We start from the raw sequence: 27,974 nt of genomic DNA, 5'->3' as shown, positions 1-27,974 counted from the left end.
CCCTAATGCCACCTGTGAGCCACAACTGCAGCTTCTGTGCAGTCCCAGCTCTTGCCTGTTCTTCATTGCCAGCACTCCCTTCAAAGGGGATTTAATTACCAACTTTCTCTGCTCTCTGCTTGAAATTTTAGAAAAAACAAAACGTGTAAGGATCCATTTGACCTCTGTTCTGAAAAGCAGTGATGTGAAATGAATATTTGTTGGACTATTGATCTTTGCTTGTTCTTAAATACACTGCAGCCTTAATAAATGCCTTTGGTCCATCCCTCAGCTGGTGTAAATTACCACGGCTCAATGCAGCTGAGCAGATTTACATCATCTGAAGACGCAGTCCTTGGCATGTTGGAGCAGCCTGCTTTTCGAGAACCTGGCAGTTAGTGTGCCATGGATAGCATTTACAGCACCTCTCACCCTGCAAATCCAGTGCTGGCCTGCTGTGATCAGGTAATTTTGGGAAAGAAGGGCAAGCACCCTTGCTTTGTGCGGTGGTTTGCATCCTGTTCTCTGTGTTGCTTTGCTTGGCTCATGTGAAACAGTGGAGCAAGGGTGATTTTTGGGGGGTCTGTACACCCCACAGCCCTCGTGGCACAGGTTGGGAGGGCTCCCTGTGCTGCCCTTGTGCCTGCTGCTCCTCACCCCTGAGCCAACCCCACTGCCAAAGCTATTCAGTGTGCAAGTGCTCTTACTTTTATGGGCGCTTTATGACTCTTCTGTGTGGAACATATAATTTTAATGGGTGGAAATCAAATTAACTCTAAACCCCACTTGACTAGTGCTTCTTGTGAAGACAGTGGAAATTCTGTTTGCTGCATTCCCAGCTCTCCAAACCGTGGTAACCTCTTGGCCTCCAATGCTTGCTATGTGCAATGGGAGTCCAGGAGTCTGTACCATTTCATTCTGCTTTGCTATTTCACCACAGTTTGGATTTTCATAAAGTGAAGGACTCAACTAAAATACTGTCTCACTCCCACACCAGAGCAGCACACGTGCACATTGATGGAGAGAGGACTTATCTCCATTTGCAAGCTGCTAATTGTGAAGTCTTGCAACATAACAGGGATTGTGCTGGGATATAGAAATTCTAACTAAGACACAAATCAAGACAGACTTTGAATTTTAAGAAACCTTTGTCCAGTATTTGGCTGTATTCCTCTGCCATTTGAGATAGTCAAAGGGAGTTGGGAATAATTGATCCAATATAAACCTCTGACTTCAGATGCCTGCCCTCTTCTTGCATGTCTGATCTCCTCTTCCAGGCCTGCTGTATACCTCTGATTTGTATGCATTTCTGTGCTTTTACCTTTTCCAAATAGTTTCTGTTAACTGGTTGTAATATAAGCAAAAATCTGCAATTAAATGTTATATTGATTTACTCATTAAGTATGGCAATTGTTAGGTAACTGTATGTTGGTAAACACTATTTGGCATCTCTAAAATGAAAAATAGATTCAGATTATAAAAGATCATAAAACATTCTGAAGACTGTTCCTGTATCTGTTGGAAAGGCTTGCAAGGCATAGTTATTCATATATAATATCTTCAATAAGAATTTGGCTGGGAAAGGAGGGGGTGCCATGTTTTGGGTCTGCAAATTTTGTATGATTTTTATTGCCATCATATGCATCCCTCTGAGCTTTCCCTCCCTCAGACAGTTTGTCTTTGCTGTCTGTGTTTGAATATTCACTGTTTCTTTGCAGGTGCATTAATTTTACCTGTGATTCAGTTTGCCTAAACCAAAGTAGCACATTTTGTAAGTGGTCAAGGCTCATGATTTCATAATGCAGATTATGCATTACTGCTAACTGGCTCCTTTTTTTAAGGAATCTTGCTGTACAGTGTAAACTCATGGGAAGGTGCACCACTGTATGGATTTGCATTATCTGTGGCCTGATGATTACTCCCCAGTGGCAAGATTACATCCCTCTGTCCCCACAATGTGTTCTTGTTGTCATTTGGGAAGGGACTGAGGTGATCCAAGGCACTTTGGGTTCCTCAGCTCCCATGTCAGGGTGTCATTTTTCAGCTCTGATGTAATCCTCAGCCTGGAAGAAGTGGCTCTGACATACAAATACCACTTACACAAAAGCAAGTGACAATTTTACGTGTAGGCAAGGGCAGCATTTGGTGAGACAAATGCCCAGGAACATCCCAAATCAAAGAATTTGCAGCAGGAATGACAAGGTGCAGTTATATTTTCAGTGTTGGAGGTTTGGGTTGTTTGTTTTGTAAACCAAGTTTAATTTTTTCATACAGACACCACCAGCCTCCCCTGAGCAAGCAAGCAGCAAGATTTCAGCTCTCCTTTTCAGTCTGGTTTAAATGAGCCGAGCCGAGCAGCCAGACCTTGGTGCAAATGTTATATCCCATTGAGTCAGACAGCTCTAAAGGCCAGTCTGGGTTTTAAGGTCTTTCCAGAACTAAGGACTCCTTGTAGCTAATCATTCAATCCTTGTCCTCTCTTCACCCTTCTTAAGAGTATTTTTTATTTGAAAGTTTCTGTTCCTTTCACACAAATCAAGCTTTGGGTTTCCAGTTTTGCTAAAAACATTTCCCAGGGAACTGGGTAATCTGCATTGGCACCAATAAGGGACATTTACAAGAGGGAAGTTTTGGGGAGGGGATTAAGTGTTTGATCTGGAAATCATACAGGGAGAATGAAGGTAGAATTTTGTGCCATTGTTTTACAGAACTGCTTTTTTTGCTAGCACTGTGCTTTAGTTAGCACAGATAGGAATTTATGCTGACACTGCAGAGCTGAAGTTTGAATCTTCTCCAAACTTCCTTACTGACCAGGAGCCTTAAAGGTTTTTGAGAACTACAAAGGAACATCTGTGCAACAGAATTCATTGAACAGAAGTCTGCTAGAGCCTCTCCAGGGCTGCCTGCACCCTGCTTGGTTTCCTGTTATAGATTATTTTAGAGGGGGTTTTGGCATCCATCCGATTCTGTCAGATCTTCCAGCACAGAGCATCTCTTCTGATCTCATTCATTGTATTTGCTATAGTTATTTTTCAGTACATTTTTATCATTCACAGGTTACAATTCTAATACTATTGGACTGCAGACTCTGTGATGTCTTTTGGCCAAAATACTCTTTTATATTACACACCTTTGGCACTGGTACTAGTCCCATAAAGAGTTACCCTTATCTAAATCTCCCCTAGTCTGCTTTGCAGCAACAGGAACCAGTACAGCTCAAATTTTCTCATCTGTAAACTTGCATCTAGAGTCTGCTTGTTATTCCTTCCAATTTTCAATATTTACTCTTCAAGCAGCTTATTAGAAATATCTTTCATCTTTGTAAAAAATTGCTTGCACTGAAAGATACTGTATGATCAAGTTTCTGTCACAATGCTGATCTAGGAATATGGGTAGTCCATGCAGGTAACAGGAAAGAGCCCAAGTCCTTGCAGCATCAACAAGCACCTTTAGCATGGTGCAGTCCCAGACAGCCTCACCTTTATGTCCAGTGCCTAAGAACAAGGTACAGGGTTCCTTCTCAGGGGATTCCCAGCTCTGGTGGGGGCAGCAGCCTCAGAAAACAGCAGGATGGTTTCTCTGGAACCCAAGAGCACCAAAAACTGATGAAGATCGTGTTAGAGGGAGATTCCTTTCCTGTGCTTGTGCACATGAGCTCCTCTGTAGTGCTTGGGTTGCGTGTGTCCCCAGGTCACCCTGTGTGTGCACGTGTGCCTGTGCCAGTGTCCCACTTGGGTGAGGCTGGGATCATGCTGGGGGTGTGGAGAAAATAAATCTCACCACCTCAGCTCTTAAAAGGAAGTTAGTTACTGACGTATTTCACAGGGAAAGAGGAAAGCAAGACCACAGCCTACCAAAACCAAAATATATATGTAAGTGACTAGATCAATATATGAAACCTCTAAAGACTTTTTTTGATTCTTTTCATAAAACCGAAATTAACTGAAAGTGTCTCAGGGTAATACATAAAACAAGATGGCACAGCTGTCAAGCCTAAATTCTGTGCTGATTTATAGGATTATGGTTCATAGTCACGGGAGTGATATCTGGGGTGGATGTGGGAAGAATGAATAGAGGAGACACCATCACTGCTCTGCAGTAGGACTTTCCCACGTGGTTCCCTGCTGAAAGCTTGCACCATGATCTGTGTTTATGTGAATGCCTGCTGGGTAGCTGGCTTCACTGGCACTTTACAAGCTAAGCACTGGGACTGGGACAAGTTCAAACACAACTGGAAGTGTAAAACACAGCTTTGGCTATCTGTAGGGTAATGCTAGTGTCTAAACAATTTGAAGAATTATGTGTGGACTTGGATTTGAAAAACAGAAGTGCAGATAGATGCCAAAGCAGAAGAAAAATTGCTAAATTGGGTTTTGTATGGGTACAATGTGAGCAAAAGGCAATACAGGTTATTTTATATCAGAGACACTACGAACTGTTAGCAGATTTCCTCCACTTCATGTCTAACCTTCTGCACTGGTTTTCATCTAGTGAAGGAGGGTGTGCTGCTGGATGCTCCTTGAGCAGGTATCTGCAAAGAATGGGGAAAGAGCTCCCCATGTGTCATTTCAAGCCGTGCTACATGTTTAGTTTCTAAAGTTAAGATAGCTTTCCACTGGAAAGGGAAATATTGAACTTCCTCATGAGGGACAAGAGGAGTTACTCAGTGTTTTAGCTCTAGGTATTCATAATCTGAACCTTTCCTTGATGCACACAGAACAAGCATGAGCCTGCTAACCCCTTTTTGACCCTATTTTGAGTGGAAGGTCAGATTAGATGACCTCTTGTTGTCCCTTCCAACATGAATTATTCTATAATCCTACCTACCTGCTTTTTTCTCGTAGCTTGCAGTGGTTGTCAGCATTCCTGATAAATCACACTAATGGAATAAATACTGGACATTTTCAAGGATAGTTTATTGAATGCCCAGGAAGGCGCAATTATTCAAACTTGTACCAAATTATGCTGGGCATAAAAACATCCTAGTTAGAAGAAATGTGAAAGCAGAGATATAAAAAGAACAAAAAAAAAAAAAAAAAACCACCAACCACATAAAAACTAAAAACCCCCTAACACATAAAAATACAGAATAGAGGATGGGAAGAGAAAGGAAGTAACAATTTGGTGGCCACAAAGATCAGACACAGACTGTGTCTGGATATTCATGTTAGCACTAGTGAACAATGTTTGATGGCACTTGAAAGTGGAAGAGGTTTTGTATGGGTCCAAGGAACTTGCAGAGCCTTTTGAAGCTAGAGGCAGAGATAATGAGTCTCTGCATGTGTTCACTGTTAAGCTGTTTTAGTTGCAAGATAAATTAAATTTAGGAAAAAATAAAACCTTTAAGCCCCCAGAGTTAATGTTGCAGTTGAAATAATTTTTGCATTCAATTTTTCACTCAGATGTTGGGTGCCCACAGAACCTTTGTGGTGCTGGAAGACCAGGCTAAAATGATAGGAAAGGACAACAGCCAGGCTGTGTTTCTGGCTGTGTGGTTACTGGCTGAGCCAGGCTTGGACACTGAAAGTGCTTTGGTTGGGGTTTTTTTTTTAACAGTGCTTTTTAGGAATCAAGAGACTGCCTGCAGGATCACTCTGTTCCCATGCACCAGGCTCTTTTCAGAAGTCCCCAGAGCAGTTCTGATGGCTTTCCCCTGGGCCCTGATCAGGTGGGTTGCCAGGAGTTTGCATGTCCTCACCTGCTGGGATGCAAAAAGGGCTGAGCTGGTGGAGCCAGGGGCTGAGGAGCTTTGTCCTGACACAGCCCATCCCTCACTCTGCACCTTAGTAATCCAGACTCAGCCACACCACAGCACTTGGTAGCTCTTTCCCCCAAGAAAGAAGGTGGGAAGGCAGAGTCCAGCTGCTGCAGCATCCCAGTGCAGTGTGAGGAGCAGGGTCCCACGGCTCCCTGCAGTGTCACTCAGGGGTTGCTCTTTGGGCTGTCACCTCGGTCTGCATGTGATTTCTTCCTCAGCAGCACCACAAGCCCACACCATTTGTCACCCAGTCCTAAAAACTGACAGGGATGCATTTTCCAGAGCCAAGCAGCATTTTGCAAGACATAAATCTTGGCAGTGCTTGAGGAGGGCCGGCTCCATGAGGGCAGGGAGTGACCCTTTGTGCTGCCCTGGGTTTGCAGGGATAAGTCTGTGTTGAGTTGTGCTCAGTCTCCGGCCCGGGATGTGGAATTCTTTGCACGTGTACAAATGATGGAATGGGAATGTTTCTGTTCATCTACAAATCCAAATTTCTCGTTAAAATTGGTCATTAGTGAAATTAGTGAAAGTATCTATTAATATATGCATTATCATTTGTGAATCTGCTGCAGGCCTACCAGCTCAGGAATCAATTTAGATGGCCATTTCTCTGGCTTTGGCTGTATAATACACACGGCTCAGTTAATTCACATTAAGCATTAAACCCCTTGCAGTTTTTGCTCTTTTTAACAAGTGTTAACAATGCATAGAATTTTTTTTTTTTTTCATTTCAAGTTTATGGGCTAATTTTGGCTTATTCCAATTTTATATTTAAAACAATTTTCTTCTTTAACGTGTTTTCGGGGATAATCTATTACTGAGAGCACTAATGACCTTGGATATTAAGTTCTAACTTTTATTTCCCTGCAGCTGCTTGTGGTATCAAAATGGAGGAGGTACAGGGCAATGTTGGCAGCTCTGATGCCTTTTCCCTTCAAATGGGCTCACACCTAATGCATTTTCCTTTGGATTGCTTTGTTTTCAGTGGTGTTTCTTCTGAAAATTGCATTCCTGTCTCATCCCATGAATCATAGCTTATGTCTTGTGCGTGGGTTTTAGTATTTGTTTCCATTTCTTGTGACTCCCACATATAAGCGGATTTTGATGCATATTGTGCTAATATTGTGATTGCTGCTGGCTGTGCTGTCTCGGTATCAGGTAACCTTATTGATCTTTTTTTTCACCTCAACCACCAGCAGTTTTGCTGTGCCTGACCTAATTTCTGCTGCTGAAGATGCTCTAAAATATTGATACGAGCAGAGAGGTTATCCTTCTTTAACCATGACAATAAAAATAAGTCTGGCATTATCCTAGGAAGATCCAGATTCCAATAGTTGCCTGTACCTATCTGAGCACTGCAGATGAGCTGAGAAATTACATTCACTGCAGTGGAGGTTCCTGGTCTTGAGGGACCCAGGGTTTTCAGAGGAGATTGTAAGCACTTTATGAATGCTTAAGCACCCACATGCATGGGTGTCTTGAGTACAGTCCAGATAAAGATAGACAAATTCCTGAAGGCCAAGAACTTTTTTAATTTAAGTAAGAAATTGTCTCAAAATAAATATTTTTTCATGAAGGTGCAGAACTTTGTTAATAAAGTAAAAATCTCTCTTCAGCAGCACCTGGAACACCTTTTTTTAACATGCTGAAAGGTGAACTGGCCTGGGGTTTTTAAGACTATTCTTTTCTTTTTAGAACTGCATCCCCTTTCCTCTCCAACTTACTGCATTTGTTGGCTGTGAACAGAGCCTGGACTGTGAGGGCTGTATATGGCTCACACCAGCCTCTTTTTGCATTATTTAGCTCTTGAAGAGCATCTGCTGAGCATCCATCAGCATGGGGTGTGTGCCACCACCATATGGGCAGCCAACTGCTGGTGAAGCCAGAGAGGGGCCGTTGTGCTCCCATATATCCCCACAACAATGCCCTGCACATCTGGCGTGCCGTGGTGGTGCAGTAACAGCAGATCACTCATCCCTAACTGTGATGGAGCTCCTTAGTGGCAGTGACTCAAAAGGACATTGGGGAAGCCGCGTCAGTGCAGCTCTGCAGCTGGGGGGAAAGCTGTGCATGAGGGTCATCTACTGGGCTTGCCTCACCCTGAGGGTAAAATCAGCCCTTTGGAGCGTTTGAAAGGTCCTTCTAATGCTGCCTTCTGCCTCTGGCTGGGACACAGGAAGGCAGCTACGACAAAACAGTGTTGTCACAGTCAGTGGAAGCTAAGATTAGTGTCACAGTATTTGGTGCTTTAAGACATGCTGGTCTGCAAGCCCTTGATGTCACTGTGAATGTATTTTCCACGATGTATCACATTCATGACTGTGAATACGTTGCAGAAAAAAAAAAAAGGCTTGTATGGTGTTTTACTGCTCTAAGGCCCAAAGGTCTAATGAGGTGTTGAGTGACCACATGTTTGTTGGTGGATGTTAGAAACATTTTGCCTTCTGTTTGATGACCATAGTTCCTGCTCTCCAACTATGAGCAGAAGGCAGGAAGGATCGTTTGGTTTCTTTATGTCGTGTGTCTCTTTCCACAGCCCCGAAGTTGCTTTCAGTTCAAATTCACTCTTTTGTGTTTTTGGGGCATTCAGGCTTAAATCTGAATCCTTCATGCTCCGGCAGGATGAGATTACAGAAATGTTTCATATTTTCTTGGAGTGTGTTTCTGGCTTACAGAAATTTGCTGACAATTTTTTTTTTCCTTATCCCTAAGTAGCTTTGCAGTGATCAGAGCACCATTTGTCCCTCAGAAGTTCCTGAGGGCCCTTGTTGTAACCCTATCTTTCATTCTTTATCACTAGGTAGCTGCCAAGGCACATGAATTAACTCTCTCACATGTAGATTTGCCAGGAATCTTATGGTAATATACCAAAATTCATTTTTTTACACTCTGTAGTTGGTGATTTATGTAAGGACTTCTGCCAAGAGAATGCACCACTGCAGACTGCTAGAAAATGCTATTCACATGTAAAGAAGTATTTTCTCCTGGGACTCAGCCATGTAGGTAACTTCATTCATTTCCCTGAAGGAATTCCAATTTAACTAAGATTTATTACATGAACGGAATTAGCAGAAAAAATTTATTGTTTATTTCATGCAAGCTACCAGGTGCCAAAAGGGGAAAACCAGCTTTGGAAGTATTTGTCATATGTGCAGCAGCCATTCAGATTTTTAAAAAACTGGAGAGAGACTCAAACCAGCCTCATTCCACAAGAGAATTCCCCATTTTCTCAAGATCTAGCTGCTTTACTCAGGCAGCTCCATAAGACTTCAGACCCAGCTTCTAAAATATATCTGGGGCTGGACTCCTTTTAATGTCAGCTGGATCCAGATGGTAAAATGCCTGCTGAGGAGCTGGATATCAGCTCTCCTGAAGGTCTGTTCTCAGCTGCAGTGCAGAGCACTTCTGATGCAGGGTTCACAGATCAGGTTGTACTGAATTGTTCACTGCAGACCAGTTTAGGGTTGATTTTGCTCTGAAAGGGAAAGAAATAGTGATGCAGGAAACTGTGTCTTCTTTAGGATAGACAGAGTAAGTGAAATGCAGTAGGAAAAAGTCTCAATTGTGCATGGTTCCTTGCTCCCTGAACTGTAAGTGCAAACTTCAGCAGTGGGATATTTAACTACCACACCCTGAAAGATTGTCTAGAGTGAGCAGAGCCTTCTTGTCTAGTGGGACTGAAATGCAGGCAGGAGTATGATTTCCCGTTGCAGCAGAGAGGACATTCAAACTTGACTAATCCTGACATTCTTCAGTGCTCTGCACGGTCCTGTTCTGCCAAAGACACCTTTAAATGCCCTAAAGTGCACTAGCTGCCTCTCTTGGCACAAAGGCCAAGTCAGAGTAGGAGGGTCCTCTAAGCACAACAAAGGATGTTGTGAATCTGGACATAGCTGGCAAAAATGGATGCTTTCTTTATGACTTGTTTCTTTATGGATACTTCTAGTTTGTGCTTGCAGGGAAACACCTCCCACCAGATGCTTTAGATGTGGAGGAACATGGATACATTCATCCCTGTGCTTTGCCTCTTGGTGTGACCTTGAAGTGAGCCGGGGAGAGGAGAAGCAGAAGAGATGCAGGGCAGTTTGGTTTCTCTCTGTAGCCATGAATTACTCATGAACTAAAAGGCCATTGTGGGAACCCCATGCCCCATATTTTCATAACCCCATAACCTCATATACACCCGCTGATAAAGGATTTCTGTCCTGTTATTGACTCATATTTGTCATTAGTTTGGTGGACACAGTGAGCAGGTCTGAATTTGTCTATAATTAAATCCTGTAAAAGAAAAACCTGGGCTGCTAAACCTTCTTACTCAAAGACTTAAGGCTGCTCATCCAGTCTGAATAAATTAGAATTTTAAAAAAACTGCAGTGAGGTTTTCCCAACAGTAAAACCGGTAACCATTGCTTTGGTGCCTGAAGGGCAGCAGCCCTGCCCATATAAATGGTAGATACAAATGGGACATACCAGAGGAAGAAAATGTAGAATTCTTTGATATCTTCTAACCTACAAATAGGTTAATTTTTAAAAATTGTTGGCTAACTTGCATCACAGAAGGAATAAAATGATTTACAGGTATTTTGTCACAGCCATATGTCAGAGAAGGTCTTTCTGAACAACCTCTTCTTCTCAGGCTGCCCCAGGTGTGGGACACGTTTCTGATGACACCACTACTCTCATCTCATCTGAATGTAGTGCTGGCATCCTCACCCCTCCAGTGCCGCCCTGGGACTCCCGCTGAATTACTTATCTGCTGGCATTTTGACCAGGAAGTTTGCATTTCCTCTCGAGCCTCCAATTCCTGCAGTTATTGCCAAAATCCTGTCAGAGAGTCTGGACAAGGTCATGACTGCAATTCCTCTGTGGCTGGCGAAACCACACTTCTCAGCTCATTGCTAGACTCCTTAGTTGTCTTTAGGAAGGTTATCACCTCAGGGAATCACTGCTATCAAAAAGATTATTCTTAAAAGCTGCTGAGTTACTTATTCAGTCTGTCAAGCCTCATTACATTAGAAGACTCCATGACAGAATATCTAAGAAATTTATCTTTTTGTTCATGGAAGGAAATGATGGTCCCACTAAGGAAACTGCAAATTTAATTATACAGTAGATTTCCTCACAGACAAAATTTCCAAGGACCTCAGTACGTCAGCACTTACTTTCAAATCTTAATCCTCAGCACTGACTGTGGTTTTCGCTTGCTAAAACATTTCAAGTGACACTTCATCCAAAGCAGTCCTCTAGGTCCCAGGTCTGCACCCCTAATTCACTCTGAGCTGTATTTTCTTCCCAAGGAGGCCAGGGGATTCCTCATTTAACGTAGAGTTGGTAGGAGTGCGCCCTTAATTGCTGTTTTAAATTCTTTATTAAGCATTATCTGTTGCTGTTGAGCCGACAGACCCATGTGCTATTCCTGGCGCTGCTCTGCCTCGCTGTGTGCCTGCAGATAAGTCGCTCAGCTGCTCAGAGCCTCACCTCCCTCAGCCCGAAATAGCGGCACTTTCCCTTTGCAAGCACTTTCTATCTGTGGTGTGCGCTGGAGTCAAGGGAAAGACTTCCCAAGGTCGCTGTCACTGCTCCTGTTCTGCCACGGAGAAACTGAGGCAGGCGAGGGCACAGACCTGCCCCGGCACTGGAGATTCAGCCCTGGGCTCAGCTCCCACACTTCTCCAGCACCCACAAGGCCAACTGCCTCCCCAAATTATTCCTCACGTGCTAAATCATCAGACTCGGGTTCGGATTCACTGCTAAATTTCACGTCTTCCTCCCTGTGTCCTTTCTTTGGGTATGACTCTGACTTCTGCAATACCTGAGCAGACACTTTTTGAACAGCTGAAAGAATTTCCTGACAGGTTTGAAAGAGAGCCCTTTTGGACAGCAATTGCAAAGCTTAAGCTAATGGCCTCCCGGTTGTATTTGCCAGTTCCTTTGTCTCTAGAGAGGTCTAGATTTTTCTCTTGGCACACAATCATTATTAATAGATCTTTTTCAATTTAGAAGAGAAAGATTTATCCTCTGTATTTGTAATTCTGGCCTTTCAGAGAAAGCCAGTATAAACAGCACTGTGTCCTGGCCCAAATCCATTCTGCGTTATTAGGGTGGCATTGATTTGAGATCTCACTCCATTAAAATTTGAAGTCTAAAGCAGTTCTTGCTACAAATGGGGTCTCTCAAGGTTTATACATTAGCTTAGCCCTCAACATTGCCAGATGGTCAAAAACTGGAATGTTTCACAAATGTTACCAGTGCCCTTCACAAAGTGACACTTTCAAATTAGTCCCCACTTGCATCCATTTACTGTAAGGTGCTACTTCCCATATGTAAATAAACGGTGATTCATTACTCCACCAAGAGGAAAACAGATTTTATTGAAAGAGGTTACTGGGATTTTCTTTTTTAGGTGGATGAATAAGCATTTTCCTGCCTGCCATTGGGGTTTTTTTCAAGTCACTTGCACGCTGATTATCCTGTCCCTTCCCAGTGTATCAGAAGAGAAAGGTAGTCAGGAAACCCCCGGGTCCTTCTCCAGTGGGTACAGAGGGGGGTGTTCTCCAGGTGGGGGGGACCCCAGCTCCCTGGAGATCTTGGTCTGACCAGGTTCAGTGCTCCCAAGTAATGTCATTTACTTTTCTTTGCTATGAAGTTCACATCTGAAATCTACTTAAGATTATTTTGAACAGAGTAGATTCTGTTCTATTTCACAGATTATCATAATGCATTTTTTTAATTTTTTAGGTCTTAATATTTATTTTTATGTATTTATATTATTTCTATAAATTTTTGTTTATTTATTTTTTTTATTGGTTTTAATTTTTTTTCCCCTGGTCCCACTGTTACCATGATCGTGCCCAGAACTCTTCTCCAGCACAAGTGCGTCTTCTATGATGACAAAGCAATGCTGGTATCAGTCATTTATAGCCATATCACTTATTCCTGTCAGATTCTCTCATTTCCACTCAAGCCACAGATCCAAAATGTTGAGGAAAGCTACAAAACTAGGAGTATGTTTGCTACCTCTTCCCCACACACAGCTCCTACCTGGTAAACTCTATGTTGATGAGATTTGGCCCTAATGCAGGCAGACACATTGTCAAGTTACCCAAAATTTCAGCCCTCCAAAATGTAGAGGAGCTGTAATTCTGGGTAGGTTTTTGTATGCCTGTGTTGGTTTCTTTCTTTTAAAAACTGTTATATGCTGTGTGGTACGTGATGAAGCAAGAAATTCCTGAGCTTTCCCTGTGTCTAGCTCATTGATTTTTAAGAGTCTGGGAGTTTGGAGCCTCTGGAAGCAGCTCGACACGTAATGTGAAACCTGCAAATCCTACCAATTGCCACGGAAAGGTGAGAGAGGTGAAAAAAATCATTTTGCACTGTAGACTTTGGCTCATTTTTTGACACTGAGAAAACAACTTTTGCCAGCAAAAGCAAAACCTACAGAGCATGGGGTGGGGAACAGAAACCCAAATGGAGTTGCACTTGCTGCAGTCCCAGGACCAACCGTGTGTGCCTTGTGTACCCTGAGCACTGCAGCGAGGACGGCCAAAAGTTCTCATGCAGACCCCAACTGCTTTTCAAACCTCAGCACGATTTTATTTGCAGAAGATGTCTTGGAGACAAGAAGGTGACAAGGGCTGCCAAAGCCTGACCCACCACAAGGACAAGTGCACCACGTTTCTGCCACCAGAGCTCGGTGTGGCTTCGTTCAGTTCAGCGTTAACCTAATATTGCCTTTAAGAACCATGAGATGGGCTGCTTCCCTCTTTGAAATTGCTCAGGTTGTGATTCTATAATCTTCCTGCTGACAGTGACTGTATCATTCCTTAACCCCTGCTTTCAGCATTATCCCAGAGTCCACCTTTGACTCCTACTGATTACAAACTGGCACCTTGCTGCAGCCCCTGAAGGACAGAGGTGGGACAGGGTGTGTAGGCAGTGATGAGATCTTTCTTTAGACCAAGTGGTAGAGCTGAAAAACATTAGGCAAACTTTTTAGTGCACAGGTAAACAAATGCATATGTTGCACTACTGAACCTGCCTCCTTATGGAACTCAAAGCACTCCACAGAGACGAGTAAAATGACTCAGCCATTTCTGTGTGACTTGCTCACCCCACCAAAACGCATGGAAATGTTTGTCTCCTGCTTCACCAGGACCAAATTTCCACTGCTGTGCAGTAAAGCTTTATTTCCTATCTCACTGCAATGCCAGGGAGAGAGGAACAAGATAGAGTCTCTTACGTGCAGGGTGACTCCTCTGACAGTACTTTAGGAGGGGAAAAGAGCACCAGTTCCAAGGTGCACCTTATTGCATCTAAGATGAAAAATGGAAGACTCTTGTCTTCTTAGGGGAGAGGGAACTAAAATTCAAGACCCAACACAAAAAAATATGGGAGAAAAGTATGCTTCTTTCACAGAAATTATGAAATGGTTCCTGTTGGTACAGGAAATGGTGTCATTCAGGTGCTGAGTTCCCTGTATATGTCTCCCATCTTATTTGGCATAATCTTCCATGTATCTGCTTTTAACAGTTCAAGATCTTTGGGACAGGGTGTGTGACATGTCACACTCATACTTTTGAGGCCATTTCAGTGGCTTCTTAGCCTGAAGCCAAATGACTGTGTAGCATTTAAGCACTACTGAAAAATAAACAATTGTAGGCAATATTATTTCTACGAGCAGACTAATGCTGCGTATCCTTTAAGGCTGTCATCTTTATCTAGAACTCCTGGATCCATGTGTACCATGCAGGCTAAAAGCTTTTTGTTCAAGAGCTTTGAGAAAACCCCACTAGAAAATACTGCAGTTGCACATATGGCAGACGTAACCATTCATGTCCTAACTCAAAATCCACTGAACGGATCGTTCTTGAGACATCTTTTGTTTTTCCTTCCTCAAGAAGGGCAATAAATCAAGCTAAGTTAAAAATTTTATAGCTACAGCTGGTTTTGACTTATGCAAATGCAACATTTCAATCACAACATATGGGAAAAGCATATTTTTTCCCTTCCCTCACACAACTCAAAAGCTGCTATCCTGATTTTTCTGAACCTCTTCAGAAATTACTATCTTTGGGTAGAAACTACAGACAGGAGGCACAACCCAGCTCAAATTTTTGTTCAGTTGAAAGACCACTGAGCAAATGAAGAGGATGGAATTGGAGACTTTAACTACTATTTGTTTGCTGACAAGAACTGTAACCAGGAAATATTTGTAAGGTACCTCAATTTCAGATTTCAAAATTATGATAATTTGTTACCCAGGCTTCTCCCTAACAGAGCATGCCTGAAAGAGTTGCAGTAGATCAGTCTGAGTTTGATTATTTCTCTATCTCCTGTGTTGCTCATTGTGTTTAAAGCTGCTTTGTGATGGGATTTCTTTGTTGCAGACACAATTCAGAGCCACACGAACAGAATTGCTTCCTGATGGAAGTGAGTTGTCATTGTCTCTTCTTTTCCTTTTGAAGCATCAGCACATCAGAGGATCTGGGAGCAGTGGGGACTGAGTGTATCCTGCCTGCTGCCCGAGGCTGGGCAGCTGCAGATCCAGTTTAGGGATCACTGGGGCTGCAAAAAGGTGTAGGACCAGCACACATCCAAAGCTGACTTAACTCCACAGCTTCTCCTCTCTCTTATGATTTAATTATTCCAGAGTTGTTCTGGAGGAACAAACCCTGCAGCACATGCAGTTACAGGCAGACTAATCCTGAATAAACTTGTGCTAAAGCCTAATTTCTGGGAACCCCCTCCACAAACTCATCCAGCCCTGGTTGTCTCCTCCAGACTGCACAAGGAGAACGAGGGACAGCTGGAGCTGGTTGGGAGGGGATGGTGGCAGGAGGGGAAAATCCACAGAATAAGCCTGTTTCTCTAATTATAATGATATGATTTATCATTCCTTTGCAATCCAACATAAATCCCTATATGCTCTGCCAGAGAAAGTGGCTTTTCCTGAGAAAACCTCCTGATGACAATCCAAGGGCTGGTGTTTATGCTGGGAGTTCAGCAAAGTCAGCTCTGGGCGAGAGAGCTGGGAGAGGAGGGCAGGAGGTCATTAAACACCAGACACCTTCAGAGATTAAAAAGAATATGCCCAACACAGGAAACCCAATCCCCAAACTCTTCTCCTTCAGCTGCCTGTCTCAGGACATTAGCCAGCGATCTGGGTTTCACCAGCCACAGCTTCTGGCCAGCTCTGGATGAGTGACGCTGAAACAGGGAAGAAAGGTTGATGTCTTTGGTTCTCTCTGTCCAACTCGGTTTTGGCTGGCAAGAAATTATATTTTCCCCAAGTCAAATCTGTCTTGCCCATGACAGAAGTTGGTAAGAGATCTCCTTTTTCTATCTCAATCCACAACTTTTCCATCTTGGTTTCTCTCCTGTCTCGTCGAGGAGGTGATGAGAGCAGTTGGGTAGGCAGGGGCAGCCTGCAGTGGTCAGCCCAGCACTCTGCCCTGTTCTCCCAGTGTCTCTTGGGAGAGCCCAGCTGGACTCCAGGCCCAGCTGAAGGGCTAATCATTGGGAATGCAAAGCACATGCTCACCAGGCTGTTGGTACAAGTTAGAGGAGAAACTGCATCTTTCTTCTGCACCTCTGGTTAGATGTAACACACAACCACAGTGTGGGACCTGAGGCTGCCATTTGTGTGTGGGTCCAAATGGAATGTAAACACGGGCATAAAGGGTACAGGTACAGCTGCATGCTGTGGTCTGAAGGCAATTGGTGGCTCAGGAAATGCTGAAACACTGACAGTGGAAGTCAGGATCACTGTCTAGAAGGGAGACAGCACATGAGGGAGACTGCCCAGGACCATCCTGCCCTTGCAGGATGCCTTCAGTATTACATGTCAGCCCACACCAGCAGCAGGATGCTGAGCTAGACAGACCTTTGATTCTGCAGTTTTATAGCTGATCTTGCAGTCTGGTATTGAGCAGGAAGGTTTTTGTATGGCTTTTTGTACATCCCTCCACTTGAAACAACAGGGTTCAGATCCTCTAAGATGATTTTTGGGAATCTTCTATTTCTCATCCATAATACTGCAAGAGTCCCATTTGGGACCTGGAATTACAAAATAATATCTTCATAAAAATATCAGTATTGATTTCTTATTATCAGAACTACAGAGCACAAGAGACTTCCAGAGTCATACGGGCATATGCACGCCAGCTTTGCCTAGGTCCTGCCAGCTCCCATCCTGTGATGATGGAGCACACTGCTCTGTGTCTGTGGGCCACTGCACACCCATGTACAAAGTGCTGTCACCATGGGAGTGCCCATTCCTCCACCACACACCTGCTCCAGCACAGGCCCCTGTGCTGCTGTCAGCATGAACCCTCTCTGGCTGCTTATTCCCAGCTCCAGGGCCTGAGTGTTAGTTCCTTTCCTCTCTTTTCTCCTCAGCTTTGGAAATTATTGTGGTTGGGGCCACATAGTTGGGTCTTCCTGGCTACTGTTGAACTGTTATTTAGCTAAGCCAGTGTTAAATTGTCCCTTAGAGGTGAATCTCATACCCCACCTGTGTTTTGACATTTGTCACAGACCTGAGGAATTAGCAACTTGCAAAGGAGCTGGTCTGAAAGACCAGCTGATGCTCATACGGAGCAAACAGTCTGTGTTTTTGGGGGGTGGCAGCTTGCACATCCTCTTCCCCCACCACACACGCTGCTGGTGCTGAAGCGCTGCTGCCAGAGCCCATCCCCAGCCACTCCACCTCTGGTTGCAGCTCACTGCTCCACAGGGTAAAAAAAACTCCCCACATTTTTACCTCCCTGTTTTTCCCTCTTTCTTTGCTCACTATTAAGAAATGGCAGAATTTTTCCCACAGAAATAATATCTAGCTACTCACATAAGAGAACAGCTGTATTTACTTGACTTACAAGTATCTTTACTGACAGATTTATTGTTTGCATCATAAAATGCTTATTTGGGCTTTTAAAAGTGCACTGGCTGCTTCTTTGAAGCTTGCAGCAATAGACCATTTTCATTTGAAAGACATATTATTACCCCAAAACTAAACATATTATTTTATACGTCCCAGCCACCCTGATTCTTTGTGCCTAAGGGCCTCTGAGCAAAAGGTGTCATTTGGAGCATGCAGCAGAGAAAAGTTGGTTATGTAGATATCACATTTCTCTGCTCCTTCTGTTCCAGAAGAGCTGTACCCACAGCTCTTGCTGGGAAGCTGCTGGGTTTTTCCTCTCTGATGGCCAAGTTGTATCTGTGTATGTGGTAGTGTTATTTTTGGCAGGCACATACTTCACATTCCTAGCATGAAGAGCGGGAGCCAGCAGCCAATCTCATCCGGTAGCCCTTCATGGTTTGGGTTTGCCATGAGCCAGGTCCTCGGGGTCAGGGTGATGCATCAGGAAGCTGAGGGAGAAAGCAGGGCCGAGGGACACGGGGGATGAGGCTGGGCAGGTTGGGGCAAAGGCAAGGCTGGACCGGAGGCAGAGGTTTGGCCAGAGTGCTGGGGAGGTGTATGGTCAGTATTGCACTGGCCTGGACCCTGCTGCCCCCAGAGCCACAGCCCTGCCTGCCCAGCCCCACCCCGGCATGGGGGATGCCACAGGCACCCCAAAACCCAGCAGATTTCCAGCACAAGTGTGCTGATCCCAGACTGTGGATCCTTACAGCCACAGAAGGGAGGGAGTGGGTTCAACACCCTCCGGCTCCAGGCCAGAGCGAGAGCAGGGATGCTGCCAGTGAACTGCTCCTGCCTAATGAACTGCTCCTTTTCTCTGCAGCAGCAGATAAGAGCAATTAAACACTAGATAGCAGATTAATGATTACTGCAACATCATGCTAGCTCATGGTGACAAATCTGTATAAATATTCACCACAGTGGTAGGCGAGGTGTTCAGGCAGTGATATGCCCTCTGTGTGGCAAATCACTCAGAGACGATGCAAAGAGAGAGCGTCTGGTGCTTGTCACATTCATTAATTATCACTGCAGATGAAACTGGAGGAAAGACCAGCTTAAGTGCATTACGTTGCATTTGCCAAAGGTTGTTTTGGGCCCAGCTGCCACCCGGCAAACAAGGCAGGCTCTGGATGTGGAATTTCCACCTTGGGAGGATGCTTGTTTTTGTAGAATAGCAGCTTTCCTTAGAGCTGGCTTGAGTCTTTGTCTTTTTATTGGAAATTATGAGGAGAGTTATGTGATGACACATTATACCCATGGCCTCTGGCTTCCACCTTCTCTTCTGTTCAGCTCTTGCTTGCTGTTCCTGCAAATAACAAGCTGGACTAAGTGGATTTGGGGTCTGATGCCATCTAAGAATTCCTGTTAATAAAGAATGGAATGAAAGAAATGAACTTCCTGTCACTTAAATTGAAGTGCTGGCTAAATTATCTTTCCAGATTTTGAAGGACTCTCATATAGAGTCCTAGTAGTGTTTGAGATACACTAAGGGTGAGGCATCACTTGTGCAGTATTTTGGAGAAACAGACTTGATTGTGGCCTGTTTCTTATTGCACACAAAACACCTCCAGACAACTGGCAAGGCAGAGGAAGTAAAATGATAGCTGGACTGGAGAAGATCTGGATTCCTGAGCTGAAATCTCTGTTTAATCAACAGATTTTACAGAGTAGCTCTATTCTGAGTATTCTGGATTTTGTTCCCTAAAGAGCGCTTTGCTAGAGTCTACAAGAACCACATCTGAAAAGTGGGTAAGAAAATAATAGATTTCTCTAATATGGTTAAAATCTTCAAAAATAATTCAATACTTTAGCTGAGTCCATGCCTGAAAAGTCTCTGTAATGGTGCCCTGGTGTGCAAGAGATGGGTGTTCAGCACACTCTGCCACACTGGCTGCTGGAACATCTCATAGAATGGACAGAGCAGCCAAAAGTGTGAAGGGTTATCTGTAAATCTTGCCTTTTTTTGAGCAGAAACCTCAGCAATGGCTCCCCAACAATCACAGATGGCAGCTGGGTTTGAACCAACGTCACAGTCACCTCACAGAACATTTTATGTACCTGTCCTCACATATATTCCATGTAACCAAGAATTTAATTAGGTTTATCTCTTAACGTGTCAGCTATGTCCCACATCAAAGGCATTTCAGTCTTTGCAATATCTCCAATCGTGTTTGGATCTGCCCTGTGATGGGCACAGCCCTGAAAACAGGCAGGCCCTGAACAGTAGCTGGTAATAGTATTTGAAAAGATGATTGTGTCTCAGAATGAATCATTAGATCCTATAAAATGCATCTGTCACTGTAGTGTTTAAGCTCTGCTTTCCCCACCCTCTCCCCACCCCCCCCATTTGCACTAATTAGTGTAGGATGAGCTGCTGCCTAAAAATTAAGAATTCTAGACTATTTAATTGATCCTAGTCCCTGTGAACACCACGCCTGAGGAGTCAGTAGCCAAGAGCCGCGTGAGTACGGCTCACAATGGGACTGCACTTATGGTGCCCCCCAAGCCAGGGAGCCCAGAGTGGGGTGGCAGCCCTGCAGGGCTGGGTGCTGGCCTGTGGGCCAGCTCCATGCAGCCCTGTCTCGCCCTCCTGGCTGCCCACCCTGCCCCACTCTCGCTGTCCTCACGCAGCAGGTGAGAGTGGCTCAGCCAAAGCCCCCCGCCAGAGGAGTTACCTGAGCAGAAATGGCCTCCTGGAGGGAGGAAGTGTTTCAGCATGTGGTAACTTTTTAAACCCTGCTTTTTAGGATGCAGAATTTGCCAAGGATTATGAAGTTTTACTCTTAAAAGTGACACCATGTGGAATCATGTTTATTGCACCCCAGTGGCTCTCCCCTAAATGTGCTCAGCCGGCACATAAAGATGTGAGCTGTTTTTCACTCATCAGCTCTGAAAATTTACCTTGGATTCTTGCTTTATCATCCATAATTTGTTTTAAAGGCTCTGCTGGGCAGGTCGTTACAGGAGTGCAGAGCACATAAAGCACCACAGCCCCTGGGGGGCTGGCAGAGCTCCCCTGCCCGAGCACTCGTCTCTCTGACAGCCAGCATTCCCAAATGCCTGATGCTTTCCTGCCGTGCACACCTCGGTGCTGCTCCGTCTGTCACACCCCAGCAGTTCTGTGGGATTTGCAGGAGTTCTTTGTCATTAGGGATCTCTTTCCCAACACCCAGCAGCCCCCAGCTTGCAGCGTGTGAGCGGCCAGGAGGCACCGGGCACGGGAGAGGAGGATGCTGAGGGTGGTTTGCTCTGCTCAGTCCTCATTCCCAGCAGGGTCAATGGACCCCAAAGCTCTGTTGTTGAGAGAACCCCCAGCAGAGGTAAGAGCAGACACATTTTGCCAGTGACTCCACAGCGCAGAGCTGAGCACCTGCAGGCTGCTTCCCAGGGAGCCCAGAGCAGGAGCATCCCGAGATGGCAAAGGGGAAATGCCACACAAGTTGGGCTTGCTCTTCTGCTTGTGTTTGGCATTTGGTTCAAGCTCTCTGCAGACCTAACCCCAACAAAAGCAATGGAGCAAAGAATTTGACAATTTGATTTCATTTAAATTCTTGTCAGGGCTCTTTGCTGGCCTCCTCGGCGTCCCCACTCCCTTTGCTGGGACAGCTGCTTAGCTGGGCTGACAGGGCATGGGGCTAAGAGGGCAGGCCCAATTAACTGCACAGTGATCAGTTCTTCTGTCTTAAAATCCCACACGCTTCTGAATTAATTTAGAATAAATTCAATCATAGTCATTTACAAGGTCTGCTGCTGGGCGCTGCGAGGAGCAATTTGCTGGTGGGATTCTCATTCTTTGCAGTGGCAAATTGCCTAAGTTCACCATACCACAGGGATAAAAAGCTCAAATTTAGGCCTGATGTGGCTAAATGCTAAATATGTGTGTCTGTTTACATTGAAGCATACTTCTGGCAGCCAGGTGAGCTCAGGGGCTAGTGCCAGACAAGGTCACAGAAGAAGAGTTTCATTTTGCTTTTTCTGCAGCTAGGAACGGGCAGACATAAACACTTGGAGGGATATGTCTTGGAGCACAGCAACCTTCCCCAAAGTCCTTACTCATACCTCCATTTCCTGAAGCTGTGACTGTCCACAAAACTGAGCCACACACAGCTCAGTGTGTCCTCTCTCTTTTTTTCATTACACCTCTGTCTTCAGTAAATCTCAGGCTGAATGCCCATGTGTGTGCTTTGATTGCAAATGCCTGTGCTTTGCCCTTTAAAAGAGAAGTGCCCTATCCAGCCAAGCTTTCTTCTTTATGGCCTGCTCAAGTATCACTTCTGCTCTGCTGTGTCCAGGCAAGTTGACCAGCTTGGGCCTCTCCTGTGATATGAAACAATTCCAAAATAGAAACATCTTCCTTGTGAAATTGATCTCCTCACCACAACCCTTATTGCTTGATTCCCCTGCTGCCTTTTGTTCCTGCAGGGTCTTTCAGCATGTGAATTCAAGGGTAAATAATCTCTTTTTTTGTTTGGTTGGGTTTTATATATGTTTTACACCCAACTGATGGAAAATCTCTAGTTCAGGATATGGAACTTCTCTGGACATCAACCAGCAAGAAACATGTGCATTGGAACTGCCTTCTCAGATTAGTAATTATCACCTAATTTCTAGTATTTCATCTGCCATGCAGCTACTGAAGTGAGGAAAATTGTTCATCTAATATTAAGCAGAAAGATTGTTAAGCAGTCTTATGTAAGGCAGCCATACCACTCCCACACGGAAATATTTCTTACCTCTGGTCCTGACACCTTCCTTCACACTTCAGGCACTGGATGGGCTGCAGTGGGTGCCTAGAGACTGCTGTGGGGGTGCCCAGGGTGTTCCCTGGCAGTCGGGGTGCACAGGGAATCACCATTGCCTTGGATGTGTGGACAGTGACACCAGGCTCAGGTTTAGGGCTTCTCTCTTATCAGCTCTAATGGCTTCAAAGAATTTGCATCCACTTGGCTGAAAAAACGGCCAAGGGTGAATGAATGAATGTAAATGAGGTGACTCCTCATCCTGTATTTCTTTATCTGAGGAACAGTTTATAAATTCAAGGTAAGTATATCTTTCCACCAGCTTTGCACATTTCTACTCTCTCAGGGTGAATAAATTTTTTTGATGGGTGAGTTAAAACATCATTATTTTTTTCATTATCATTGTCATCAGTATAAATGGCAGAGGTGTAGGGTTTTTGCCCAAGCTTTTAAATTTTCATGACAATTTTACTAAGCTGTTTTATACGTTATTAAACACACTTGTGATTTGTTTCAACCTATACCTTAATATGATGTTTTAAGAGAGTGTTCCCAGAAGAGGGCAAAGGTATCCTGCACAATGGGGACTCAGCTCCAGCCTTGGGCTTCTCCCCTGCTGGGGCCCACAGACAGGAATGGCCAGGGTGCCAAGAGTGCTTATTTCTTTCACTGGGGGTTTTCTTTTGAGATTCTTTTGAAAATCCCAGTCTAAGGGATTAACAGTGTTGATCATTCTTGAGAATCAGGACACTGGTGTTGCTAAGACTCAAAAGCAATGGGTTTTTGCAGGCTTCTGCTGGGAAAAGGAAAAAAGGGCCTGCAGATCGAAGGTCTCATTTACCCAAACACAGAAATAATTCCTTCTTGTGGCCATTTCTAGAAAGCAAGGTCAATTCTTGTACTTATTTTTTGAACAAGTCTTTTTAATGAGTTTTTACAGACAGCTGCTTTTTGTAAACCACTGAGAGAGAGCAGGGGCACCCAGATTTCAGCACAACTCACACAGTCACGTTTGGCTTGGGAGGAGCTGAATGGCCTCTACTCCTGAGAGAAGTCTATTTTTATGACATGACACTGTTCTCAATACTGTACTGGCCATATTTCTTGGTAAAATAAGGTTTTCTGTAATTTGCAATGAGATTTAACTGACGAAACCCTGAACAGTGCAGTTATCTGAGCTCCAGATCTGCCTCTCTGCATTGTTCCAACCACTTTCCAAATGTTGGTTAGTGCTCTCTGTGACTGATGGATGTGGGACTTTGCTGGGATGTAATTTTTATTTGTTTGCAAAGAAAACTGTCTGACAGTAAATTTAGATTCCTGCTTTCCAAAATTTTTCAACCATAATAAATTTGATTTTTTTCTTTTAACTATTATTGTGTAAAAAATATCATCGCGCATGTACAAATTACTGTCCCCTTCCCCTCTCCTCAGCCCTGATTTCACAGAGAAGACCAAATCTTGAGCATTTTTCTCAACTCTTGCTGCAGTTAATGGGAGTTTTTTCTGTTAAAAAACTTTCTGAAATGCTTAGGGACTTCAGGATTAGATTTGAGCAGTGTTCAGAGGGCAGGATAATGCATCATGCTAGAGGCAGACTCTGGCCTCCTAGTCTAACTGGACATGTCTCCAGGCTAAATTTAGAAGCTTCCCCCTATTCAACCTAGGGATTGTTTAATTTTCACCAGATTTCCCCTTCTTTCCCCAGGTATTTTTGTATCAGGCACTCAACACATGTGTTCCCATGTCTTTACAAAAGTGCCTGTTTCCTATCAGATTATTCCACTCCCCTCCACTCTCTATAATTTCTTGTTTTTCCAGTAAGAGATTTCAGGCATAAAGGTATTTTCCTCTTCTTTTATGCTGTACACCACGGTGTGTCCGCCAGGCCCTTCAGATCTCAGGCACACCATTAGAAAAACCTAACACTCCGTATCCCAAATGGGTCACTTCCCAAGTCTAGAGCTGAAATCCTTTTAGCTAATACTGTTCAGGTGACTTAGTACTAAATTATATTTTAGAAAGATATGGTCTGCCCTTTACTTTTTCATGGGGCTACCATTCAGTCAGTTTTAAAGCTGTAATTCTTTTTCAGGTTGCCATGGAAACAAGTTAGTGTTCCACTGCTGCCTTGTGCAAACGAGCAGAGTGCTCATACATCATGTTTCTGCTCCTGGGCCATTGTGCAGCGTGGCTGGTCTGGGTTTCTCCTCTCCCATGCACACGGGCAGGGGCAGGGCCCCACACTGCTTTGGCTCCTCTCCCCATCAGTCCATTAGAAAACCAAAGGAATATTGAAATGTGGATGCTCTGCTCCTTTCTCACTGTTAGCACCGATCAATGCAGGCCCCAGTTTGGGGATTCCTGGCCTTTGAAGAGCAGCTTTGTGAGACCTGGGCTTTACAGCCTGTAGGGAAGGGATTGCACTTCACAGCACGGTTCCATCCGTGCAGGCGGTGTTGGGGCCAAGTCCCCATTCCCAGCAGGCTGAAGTGTCCTCAGCATAAACAATGTGCCTTTCAGACAGGACAGGCACTGCAGCAGAAGACAGACAATGATGTGGTAAATCACCTGTGGTAAATCACCTGTTGACCCATTTGGCCACTGTAACAGCAGCTTAGAAAATGATCAAAATTTGTAGCCTTGCCTTAACTGTTCAAAAACTGGCAGTGCTTTGAATAAGAAGCTTTACCGAACAATAAACATTAGAAAGAAAACCCCTCGGGTATCTCCACTGACTACCTCTGTGTGTACTAGACATATCTGTAGACTATATATACCTTTTAGAAAGTTATCTCTAAATAAATATGTTAACTATATCATCCTGATAGTCCATTTATCATCTGATACCCTGCATTTAAACTCTTCAAATGGCATGGTTAACACCCATCATCACATCACATTTTTTTTACATTTTTCTCAGAAAAAAAATTTATGCAGGGGAATATTTTGCAATTTGGATACTTTATTTTTTCTTAACATACTACTGTAAAAAGGCAGGGTCAAAAAAAGATTGTTGTGGTTTTAAGATTTCATGCCACAGACCTGAGGCTTCTTGGAGCCTGGTGTTTCCTCAGAAAGCTTCCAAGAAAATACCTGATTAAAATCTTCTTTATGTATTGCTGAAACTCTGTTACAATTTAAGACGACAAGAAATTATTTGGGATGTAGTTGTGATGTTACTCTTTTATAAGTGCTGGTTAGGACTGCAGTTAACGTAGGGATTTATAGGGAAAGGTGCCACATTTAAAGGCCAGGCTTGAAAGCGCTATTGAAAGTAGACAACACACACAGACAAAGCTTTTTCCTGGGCCCCTGCAGCAAAGCACCATCAATGAGATGCATTAAGATTTCATCCTATCATCTTATCATTAAACTGATGGCTTCCCTTCCGCTGATTAGTGGTGACCAGATGTGAGACACCCCTGTGAAAGACTGCTTTAGCAAAAGTGACTGCTTTTGCAACGAAGGATTAACAACTGACAGGCGTGGTGTGGAAACATGTCCATGTGCTACAGTGCAGCCACAAAGCTCCCCCAGACGTGGCTTAAATGAGGATAGTGCTTCCTGTTCTTTTCTTTTTCATTTCATGCTCAGAATGGTCTTCTCTTACGGGAATGTGCAATCCCCATGACTTTGACCCAAACACTCTGCAGTTACTCCGGACTGTGTTTGGTAAAGGTAGGAGCTGGTGTAAGGTGAGCAGGCTGATGGCTGCATCATCGAGAGACACAGAGCTGTCCAAGTGAGTCTTGGACCCAAAAGGTAGAGCTGTACCAAAGCTGTACACAAAACAACTGGGAGCCACAAGGCTTGGAATGGGGCACTGCCTGTCCACCCGAGCTGCGGAATGAAGTCTGCCCACACCTAGGAGGAAAACTTGACCCTTATAGAAAGTGACTACCTTCATTTTATGATTGTAAACTACTAATAGCAACTCTTGGTATAACCTGCAGGGCTGGAAATAATGAGGGAACCGAATACAATATGCCCAGGGCATGGGCTTAAAGTGATAACTATTCAAGCGTAGCCTTTGACTAATGCAGTTGCTCTTGCGCATCAAATAATGTCAGAAATGCCACACTTTATAAGAAAGGGCTATAAAGCTTCATTGTGATCCTTCAGCCCAAAAATCCATGCTCAAAAAGCTAAAAAGTTTTTAAATATGCTGTATGATATATAGGGAAGTGGATACAGGAATGGAAAATATTCCAGGTCACCTGCATTACATTAAAAATGTGTTCTCCCCACTCAGTGCTTTTACACAAGCATGCCCACACACATTGCTTTTTTACTTTAATCTCTACGGTTTTGTTTCTGCAGTATTAGATTAGCCAGATAAGGCTACTGGAGGGCAGCCAACAGTGATAGCTGAAGAACAGCATGGATGCCTCTTAAAGCATTTGGATCGTTCGCTCCAAGCAGCATCTTGCAGCACTGAGCCTTATCCATCATGAGTTTAGCCATGTTGGCAGCCAGGACAGTAACAGCTGAAGAAAATGCAAGCACAAGCATTTTCTGCTCAGCAGAGGACTAGGACATCAGAATGGGTCCTCAGCAGTGATTCTTGTGAGGAAAACCACCTGCTTTTGTTGTGCTTTCTGGGACAATCCCTGCGATAGTGATGGTGTAACAGAAATAATCATTCGAAGGGAAAAAACCCATCTCAAGCATGGGCTCAAGCAGCGTGTGCTTGCCTGGTGTTTGAGCACACACAGCCCTACTGTCACTTGCTATAGACTGGCCAAGCCAGCGGCTAAGCCTGCCTGTGGATGGAGCTTCTGAGGGTACATTGGCCAGTTAGAGAATTTAATAAGACATTGCAGCCTCTATTCCAGGTAAATGGTCTTGAAGTCCATTAAATGCAAGATGATGATTTTTGTCTTTTGTAAGAAGCTATTCTGGTTTCTTTTTTTTTCCATGCATGATAATTGGTATTTTAAAGCCATTTATAACTGATAGTTCAGATAAACGAATTTTCATATTTACCAAAACCCAGAGGTGCCTAGCACTCTAAAATAAAGAGTGTCTTTTTGTTTCATTAAGTAAATTCAGGCAAGCTGTTGTTTGCCAGCTTGCTGCCACTGGGAAAGCAGCACTTCCCTAAAGGATGGTGGAGCACATTTAGAGCTGACCTGGCAGGCAGGCACCCTGACTGCTGTACCCTGCAGTGCTTGCTCTGCACAGAGCTCCTCTCCAGTGTCCATACAAACCAGGTGAACTGTGCAGCTTTTCAGAAACACAATGGCATTATTCTAAAAGGCCACAATTTTCCAGCACTTGCATTGCATTTTAAATATCCAGTTTTCTCTAGAGATGAAATAGGCAAGCTCTTATTCTACCTAACGTCTGACTTCTGTAGGCCTTTCGTCCTGTTCATATAATGCATCCTATTCAGGAACACCCCAAATACTGATGTCCAAAACACTATTTATTTACCCTTCAAAGGTGATTTGCAGTAACTTAAAACAAGCAAACAAAACTGTTTGCTTCTCTCTGCAAGTCGTTGTCTACTACAAACAACCCTTAACCTCTTCTTCCTTCCCCAAAAGGTAACCACAGTTTGCTGCAGTTCTGGCTC

At 44.0% G+C, this 27,974-nt stretch overlaps 1 long non-coding RNA gene across 3 annotated transcripts in view; it reads left to right on the top strand.

Moving 5' to 3' along the window:
• The window catches only part of LOC121669069, a 335,683-nt gene that overhangs the window by 273,500 nt on the left and 34,209 nt on the right, over positions 1 to 27,974 (top strand). For 2 of the 3 annotated variants that reach the window (XR_006017599.1, XR_006017598.1), the window contains exon 6: positions 272 to 444. The exons of the other annotated variant lie outside the window; for it this stretch is intronic. This is a non-coding gene — a long non-coding RNA (uncharacterized LOC121669069). The remainder of the gene's footprint in view (positions 1 to 271; positions 445 to 27,974) is intronic. 3 annotated transcript variants of the gene reach the window in all.

Source organism: Corvus kubaryi, unplaced genomic scaffold (assembly GCF_017639235.1).
Source record: "Corvus kubaryi isolate FWS band 111438036 unplaced genomic scaffold, C.kubaryi_AGA036_p1.0 37387, whole genome shotgun sequence".
Lineage (NCBI taxonomy): Eukaryota > Metazoa > Chordata > Aves > Passeriformes > Corvidae > Corvus > Corvus kubaryi.
This window is presented reverse-complemented; position numbering and strand designations above follow the sequence as displayed.